This window comes from Apium graveolens, chromosome 7 (assembly GCF_009905375.1).
Source record: "Apium graveolens cultivar Ventura chromosome 7, ASM990537v1, whole genome shotgun sequence".
Classification (NCBI taxonomy): domain Eukaryota; kingdom Viridiplantae; phylum Streptophyta; class Magnoliopsida; order Apiales; family Apiaceae; genus Apium; species Apium graveolens.
In genome coordinates, this window is record NC_133653.1 from 156122562 (window position 1) to 156132331 (window position 9770).

Here is a 9770-nt window from a genome sequence, read left to right on the forward strand (position 1 = left end):
ATCCAACCCAAAGGAAGGTGAGACTCTGGTCCTGTAATTGGCCGTCTCTAACTTTGCAGTCAGTGCTGTACTGGTCCGAGAGGAAAATGGTGTCCAACTCCCGGCATACTATGTGAGTAAGAGGTTAGCCGATGCAGAGACTCAATACACAAGTCTTGAGAAGTTAGCATATGCTCTAATTCTGGCCTCTCGAAAGCTTAGGCCCTATTTTGAGGCGCACAAGATGGAAGTACGAACCTCCTATCCCCTCAGGCAAGTAATGCACAAGCCGGAGGCTTCTAGTCTGCGACGCCCTCAATCTCGGGGTTAGGAAATAAGAACCCACACACATATAATCTACTAATTAAATAAGCATAAACCCCGATTAGCTACTAACAGGATCAAACAGAATAAAGTATGACACAAGATTATAACCACCAACCATAAAATATAACTTACAACCCCAGAATAAAATCAAATATACATAGTCGATCCCGGCTTGGAACCGACAGATAACCCATTGTATCTTTATAACTCTTTGGCTAAGCGCTTGCTCACTCAAAAACTTTACTACCTTCTCTGGCAACCGGAAGCCCTTAACACGATAGGGACCACCAGGTACGCTCTTACGAGCAGTGCGCCTAAGCCTCGCCATCTTCTTGCTTAAATGCCATGGTTAGATTAAAATAAACCATATGATTATAAAACTCAACAAGTAACTATTAAAGCAGTTCTACAAAATAAAATCCATAATATACTTTACTGATCTCAGGGCATTCTACTTTATCAATTCTAGGTGGCAGATTTCTATCTTTTAGGTTATGAAAAAGGGGGTTATGAAGAAGATTTTTGGGCTTTCAGGGAACAATGCTCAAGGTAGGGTGAAAGCCGATATTCATCACAAATCATTAATAGGATCACAAATGATCTTTCGAATGGAAAGCGACAATCTTTTCATTACAAGGAATCAATTATATGATCAACAGAATATATAAAAAAAATCAGGGTTCACAAGCTTTAAGCTTCACAAATCACAATCAACTCTTTTCAAAGCAATATAAACTATTTTCATTTTCAAAGAATCAATTACTGAGTAGGAAGTTTCAATTCCTTTTTTAAAATCAATATGGAACCCTTGATTGGACCACTTTATCTTTCATTTCATAATAATACGTGTCATCAGCCCGTACCGACCTCCATCCGGTCTTTAAGGTACCAATGGCATAATTTCAGCCTTAAACTGGACTAGCCCCGCTAGCCTCTTACTATGACTGGACTAGTCCCACTAGCCTCTTACGTCCCAATACAATCCATCAGGAATTCGTTTGGAAAATCTTGAGTTGGAAAAAGTAGGTTTTCTAAATTCATTTTATCATTACCAAAAATATGAAATCATTCGGACTCTTTCAAGTCGAAACTCATTCTTAAATTCAATTTTAAGAAGCCAAAGTTAAGGAAATGAATCAAGGATATGCAAGGCTCAATTCTAAGGATCTTGAATCAATGATAATAAGGTACTCAAGTTAGGAAAATTAAAACGGTTTCAAGGATCAATAGGGAATAGGGTAAACAAGGAATGAAGCATCATTACAAGGGGTTCGTAAAGGTACTTATAGGGTTTATAATAGTTCATGGTATATCAAATAAGTAGAACAGGGAAAAAGAGTTACCAAAGGGGTTGAATCAATAAGCTTATCAATAACAATTTCACAAGATCAAAGATAGGGTATCTCAAATTAATAACAGGGGTTCATTACTTTAACAGTTCAACACTCTACATGGCATGAACAATATCCTCTCTATAACCATTTACACAAGTAATTAGAGTTACTTGCCTGAATTCAATTTCATGAAGGTTGAACTAATGCCACCTAGTATACCTTTCCCTTTCCTATCCTGAATGCCCTCACGTTCCGAATCTACAATCAAAACCAAAACCTTAATTAGTTTCTCAACTCTCGTTCCCGGAACGTTCACTCAATACGATAGCTCGATTATACTCTTGACTCGAACTATACGAGTATAGCTTATATACACACATGCACATAACACATAACACATTCTTTTCTCATAGCCTTTATATCTTTATATACTCAATAATCAACTTATACTCGCATAACCTTGACTATTATTCAAATCAAACATTTATAACTCATACGAGTACACGATTTCATTCGCAGCTAAATGTTTACAAACATAGCTATCACTTATAGCTTTTAAAATCTATTAACCAAGTTCCCTTTTTCTTTTATTCCTTAATCTGAACCACATACTATAATCAAAAAACCCAAAGATATTCACATATAAACAATCAATCTTTCTTTCAATTACCAAAAATCAAGTCTTAACTTTTAACTCCTATGTCCTATTCGGCCTTATCACATAACACAACAAGAATCAAACATGCAAAGCTCTTAATTGACATGTAGCAAGTATATCATCCCAAACTAGTTCAAGTTCATTCTTACAACTCATTTAAACTCATAATTTAAACGTCATCATGGATGATCACTCATTTTAACACTTAATACAACTTAATTTCTTAAAAAAAATCAAGTAGAGACACTCAAAATTTCCAATAATCAAAACATGCATGCATCACTTTGGACCTCTAACCATAACTCATTCTAATTACTCTACAATTTATAAAAACAATTATCAATAAATCATTCACACCAACAAAAATCAACATGATCTTCCCAAAAATTAAGAGCCATTTGGCCTCTTCATCTTTTATCAAAGAAACCTCACATGCAAACTTAATTTCAAATCCTTGCATCTTTAATCACCCTTATCTTTTAACATTATACTAGAATAACATCCATAACTAACAAAAATCAACTCATTAACTTTTGAACTACAATTCCATTCGGCTTTTCATCAAAATACCACATACAAACACAAAAAATTTGATTTAAAGATACTAGAGCTCAGTTTTAACATCATTACTCACCACCGGTTCACCGGAGTTCATCACTGGTGGCGGTGGCTTCATGGTGATGCCCCCATTCGGGGGTTTCCAACCTTCAACCACCAATTTACACAAGTAACTACACACATGCAAACACATATCTTCACTCTAAATCATTTAAGAATCAAAACCCTTTTTGTTTTCATGAAAACCGAATCAAACCACCAAATTCAACTTTGGATTTTTCTCAAAAACCTTGAAGATAGTGGCATGCATGTATATATATGGATAGATAAAGCAAAATCTCACACGATCATGGTCTTATAATCGAAAGAGGATGAAGAACAAGAGAGAGATTGAAGAGAGAGAGTACCGGGAGTGAGAGAGAGAGAGAAGTCCCGAGAGGGAGAAAGAAAATGAGAGAAAAAGAAAGAGAAGAGGGGTGCTCGGATGAGAAAAGAAAGAAAGAGGGGCTGGGGTGGGGTTATATACTACCAAGGAAGGGTAGTATAGTAATTAGGCTATTCTATTTCCAATTCACTCTTTATTCTAAAAGAAAACGAATTCGATTTGCAAATATCTCTCTCAGAAAAGATGAATTTGATATGAATGATAATTTTAAGACATGAATCTCAAAATTAGCTTTCCAACCATTACTCATAATAAACTTTTGAGCGTACGGTTAATTTTATATGATTTTTACAAGTTTGTGCTAATAATAGCATTTATCATATAAAATTCAATTTAAAATGCAACGATCACAAAATAAATCCGTCTATCATTTTTAGAAAGTCTCTAGGACTATTTCGAAGACAACAAAACAAATCTCGTGCCTTTACCTTACTCAGATAATTTTATAAAAATGTGCGAAGGTTAAATAAACCTTATCTAAATCAAATAATTCTCTTAAATCCATGAAAATATCAACAGATCACATAATCACGCATACAGACATGCAAGCACATATATTGACACATCACAACTCATGTCTGATCATAAAAATTTCCCCTTTTTATCATTACTCCTCTTTTCGCGTATCGGGTCACGTTCTACCTGACGGCCCGACACTCAGCGTTTCAATTACGCTTTACAATATCATTATCGACTAACACATCACTAGAATGCAATACTTCACTTAAACATTCATTTCATATAATAACACATATTTCACATTTTATATACTTTAATCCCTTTTAGGACGGGTTCCGTTCTACCTGACGGCCCGACAACACAGCTTATCTCCTAAGCTGAATCTTTAAATTTGAACGCGTCTATCTACGCTCCCAAATACTAATATACAATAAAGACAATTAATCATCACTTAATCCAAATATTTTATAATCATTTCACATAAATCATACTTTATTGACTTAATTACGTCACAAAAATTCTCAGTCGTCACATGGTCGAATATTGAAGTGAATTGTTGAGCTCGGCCAATTCGAGGTGGATTATAAGCCAAGGACCGTAATCAAAGGCCAAGCCCCGGATGATTTTGTCCTAGAATTTCCTTCATATCAGGAAGTGGAGCCGGGTGCCCTTGCTGTCATATCTAGTGCAGGGAGGTCGGGATGGAAAGCCAAAATAGTGCCCCATGGTGGAGCCTATTTGTTGATGGAGCCTCTAATGAAGATGGGGCAGGAGCTGGAATCGAGATGATCAGACCAGAGGCCCACAAGCTCAGACGTGCGACCCATATGGCCTTTCGTACAACCAACAATGATGCTGAGTATGAGGCCCTGATCAACGGTCTCAATCTAGCCTTAGAAATGAGGGTAGAGAATTTGAATGTGCTCAGCAACTCCATGATTGTGGTCTATATTAAGTGGCATTTATATCCACTTAAAACCTTCGTAAAGGCTCGAATTGGTGTTTTGTACTCAAGTTGTTTGTGTTTTTGATGTGTTTTCGTAGTGTTTTGCATTTCAGGGCATATTCGAAGGAAGGTATGGATATTACATGTTTTATGCTTAGAAGAGTGTTAGGATGGAGCCTCGGTTGAATGCGCAAAAGAAGCCAGCAATTGAAGTCAAGAAAATAAGAAAATCCAGTTTTTCCAGAAGGCCGGGGCGGCCGCGCTACACTTGGGAGTGGCCGCGCTCGTTTGGCAGAAGTTCAGGGCGGCCACGCTGGATACTGAGGGCGGCCGCGCTGGTCCGTTTTTCCAAAATCCTGATTATATTCTAATTCGAAGAGTTTGAAGCCCAGGTCTTCCAGAAGCCTATATATATAAATAAAAAGACATTTTTCATATAAGGAGCAAGGGGAGAGCAATAAGAAGACCTAGAGAGCACGAGAAGGCTACGGAGAAGAAGACTTTTATTTTCTTTAGTATAGTTGATACTTGGATGCTTGTTTTCGATTTGTCTTTTAACCCTAATACTCTTATATTATTTATGTTTGGTCCTGAATTATCGTAGAAGTAGGGAGGTTGAATACGATAAATTCTTTCGAATCTTTAGCGGATATAAGATTTAGTGCTCGGTTAGTAGTTTCATGTTCTTGAGCTGAATAGTGTTTGGAACGATAAAACGAGGAACACAAGATATTCAGGGAAGTATATATTCATATATAAATTCTCGAGGGGTGTTGCTACACTCCGGTAAATAAATTAACCGGCTACAATCCAAGAACAACAATGTTCTTGCTTCTACAAAGATCAACAAATTAAATCATATACAATGATTTAGATTTTGTTTTTCTAAGGATTTAATTACTGGGTAACGATTATAATGCCCCTATGAATATACAAGAATTAAATCGGGCATTATAACGTTACTCCGGTGAGAAGTATAACGGATTTACAATGTGCCCGAAACTTCTCTGTATTTTCTTTGCTGCTTATTTTATCTCCTCTCGTCGGAGAAGAATATGAAAACTCAGAACAATACTACTAATTTCTTCTGCTTCAGATGTGTAGACTTTATATCAATTGAAATATGTGGCTCTGAATAAGCCACATAAATTAATTAATAATTAATCAATAATATTGTGGCTGAGGTGAGAGAGAGATACTTCTGTGGTGACCAAGAGTGAATTTTGCCTTAGGAAAATTCAACTCAATTTCTATGTGGTGACTACAGTGTATAAAAGTTAAATTTTGCCTTAGAAAAATTTATCCCTTTTTTCTATGGTGACCAGAGGGGAATAGAGAATGTTTTTTCCTTAGAAAAAATTCACTCCACTTCTCTATGGCGGCCAGAGGGGAGCAGAGGGTATTTTTGCCTTAAAAAAAATTCAGTCCACTTCTCTATGGCGACCAGAGGGGAGCAGAGGGTGTTTTTGCCTTAGAAAAAAAAATTACTCCACTTCTCTATGGCGACCAGAGGGGAGCAGATGGTGTTTTTGCCTTAGAAAAAATTCACTCCACTTCTCTATGGCGACCAGAGGGGAACATAGGGTGTTTTTGCCTTCAAAAAAATTCACTCCACTTCTCTATGTATCACACTAAGTCAAGATTAGTTCCTGTACTGAAATATTGAACCGTACTTCCAGGATATTGCTTCTGAAGACCAATATACTAATCATTATAACTCCTACTACAAGGTAGTGATCACCTTGACTTAGTTTCTATAGAGCATTACATTCCCTGAGTTGTCCTATCATCAAGTCTTCTCTCTTGAGTCTTCGTCTGAATCAGAAAACCTGTATTCCCTGATACAAATCCTCACTTAACAATCCTTCTAATAATAATACTCAGATTCCTTTCATGAAACACTGATGCCTAGTACAAATGGTCTGGTTCACAGACGACTAGCTCTGATTCAGGTCTTCGTATTATAGCCTTGATTACATTGTTAAGCTTGTAACAACTTTATTGCTTCGAACACTGATTGTCAATAAATAACTATACTTTCACTAGAATCATTTCTGGTACTATAGACAACTGCTTCATTGCTACTACAATCTTTAATACTTCGTTCACTGTTCTTCACTAACGCTTGAACATATAAATGAACTCCTTTCAGTGAGTATAACTTCAAGACTGCAAATGTCTTCTTTAACTTCTGTCTATACCCTGTCTTCAATTCTTCAGATTCCTATGCTTCGAACACTATCTATCTTTAATCAATGCCAATACACTAAAATCTTCTAGTAGCAGTTATACACTAAATCTTCATCATTTATGAAACACTGAAAGTCTTTAACCTTTATTCTTCACTAAGGCATGATCATATTAAAGAACTTTTTTCAGTGACCTGTACACAGACTTCAAGCCTTCTTCTAATCTTTTGATTCATTATATTTTCCTTGTCTTCATTTCTTCTGATTTCTTGTGTAGACATAGTATTATTAGCCTGTCCTGTTTTAGTGTTGTTCTCGTGTTGAGTTATCACATAACTGTTCTTACAGCTACGCAGTCTCACCAATAATCTCCCCCTATTTGATTGTTAAACCTAACAAACAAATTAAATAGAGAGGATAACTCAACTAACAACTTGAAAAAGTAAAATACCAGGACTTGTACATAATGCTACTGGTTTTCTGGATCAAATACTGCATTTCCAGATTTCTTGAGTATCTGAAATGAAAGATGCTTGTTCCTCTAGCACTGAACTAATCTTCAAATAGTCTCATCTTCATTTCCTTGGTTATCTGATTAACACCATAGTTAGCCAGAGAATCGATCTTCATAGACAACGCCTTTAGTTGAGCAGCTATAGCCGTAGCTATATCCACCTCCAGAATTCCTGCTACCTTGCCTTGAGGTAGTGTCTAAGTTGGGTTCTGATATTCATTAGCAGTCATCAATTAAATTAACTTATAAGCTTCATCATAGCTCTTAGCCCATAAGGCTCCACCTGATGCTGCATCGAGTATAGGTCTTAATTGTGCTCCCAAACCGTTATAGAAGCAATTGATAATCATCCAATCAGGCATTCCATGATGAGGACACTTCATAAGCATCTCCTTGTAGCGCTTCAAAGCTTCACATAGAGATTCTCCCGATTGCTGCGCAAATTGAGTAAGAGCATTCCTCATTACAGCTGTCTTCGCCATATGGAAGAATTTAGTAAGAAATTATTGAGCGAGATCCTCCCAGGTAGTGATATTAGAGAGTATAACCAACACTTAGCTTTATCCCTGAAAGAAAAAGGGAAAAGTCTCAGCTTTACAGCATCTTTAGAAACATTGTTCAACTTGAAGGTGTCATAGATCTCGATAAAATCCCTAATATGCATATTAGGATCTTCCGTTGGAGAACCCCCAAACTGGATTGAATTCTGTACCATCTGAATCGTGCTAGGATTGATTTCAAAGGTGTTAGCTGTGATCATTGGCCTGACAATTCTAGATTGAATGTCATTGATCTTGGGTTAAGAAAAATCCATCAACACTTTTGTTGGTATTGCTGGATCTCCCATTGTAAGGAGTACCTGAAACACAAATAAGTAAACCGTGAAAGTAAAAGAATCTGAGTCAGTGAACTTTAACGACCACTGATTTCAAGAACATAAACTAAAAATTAACACCGAGTCCCAGGCAGCGGCGCCAAAAACTTGTTAGGGCGAAAAATACGCGCTAAAATTATACGCAAGTATACGCGTTCGCAAGTAGTATAAGATATAAATCAGATTTGTACCCACAGAGACTCTTTTTAGTTAACTTAAGATTATGCACGTATGCAACAATGGTATGGCTATCGCTCAATGCTAAGACAATAACAAGTTGAGATGTTTATAACTAAGATTAAACTAACATGCATTTAACTAAGAATAAAAGTGATTAAATTGAGTATATGAGATAAACATGGGATTCTAACTTCATTAAATACTTTATTCAAAGTCATTGTTCTTAACCTTGGCATGCAATGGTGATGATAACTAATCATATAACACGAAACTAGTAAACGCCAACTGTCGTTGGACGAATACCCTACTACCAGACATCCACAAAAGAGATATAAGCTGAATAGACACCAATTATGTTGAGACCCTATATGTCTATAGAATTTGACAACATAAAGGTTTAATGAACAAGTTATCTATCATGATTATATAGGGCAAGTAAGATGGTTAAAATTACCTACAAATCATGCATAATAATTATATATGAACCTATTCTAGCATGGCAAGTTCTAAATCTCTATATTCATTATCGCTTCAATAGAGATTAACACGCTATCTTATATGTTAGCTACACATATAAGACGAATAAGCATAACTAATACTAGGATATCAATCAATCACCACACATCAAGATATTGAAACAAAATAACTATAGAAATCCATAAGTAAATCCGTTAGAACCCCAGATAACGATTAGTTCATAACCGAACTCATCATCACCATGGGTTCCAATGAAAGCATGATAATAAACAATATAAGAGTATTAGGGTTCAAAGACAAATCGAAAATAAGCATCCAAGTATCAACTATACTAAAGAAAATAAAAGTTTTCTTCTTCGTAGCCTTCTCGTACTCTCTAGGTCTTCTTATTGCTCTCCCCTCGCTCCTTATATGAAAAATGTCTTTTTATTTATATATATAGGCTTCTAGATGACCAGGGCTTCAAACTTTTTGAATTATAATAGAATCAGGATATTGGAAAAACGGACCAGCGCGATCGCCCCCAGTATCCAGCGCGGCCGCTCTGAACTTCTGCCAAACGAGCGCGACCGTTCCCAAGTGTAGCGCGGCCTCCCCGGCCTTCTGGAAATACTGGATTTTCTTATTTTCTTGACTTCAATTGCTGGCTTCTTTTGCGCATTCAACCGAGGCTCCATCCTAAAACTCTTATAAGCATAAAACATGTAAAATCCATACCTTCCTTCGAATATGCCCTGAAATGCAAAACACTACAAAAACACAAACAACTTGAGTACAAAACACCAATTCGAGCCTTTACGAAGCGTTCTAAGTGGATATAAATGCCACTT

General features: G+C 36.4%; 1 non-coding gene across 1 annotated transcript; it reads left to right on the plus strand.

The window, feature by feature from the left end:
- The first annotated feature begins 7769 nt into the window (after positions 1–7769).
- LOC141675656 (small nucleolar RNA R71) lies at positions 7770–7876 on the plus strand. Its single transcript, XR_012556298.1, has one exon. It is a non-coding gene; the product is annotated as a small nucleolar RNA R71 (small nucleolar RNA).
- The last annotated feature ends 1894 nt before the right edge of the window (positions 7877–9770 follow it).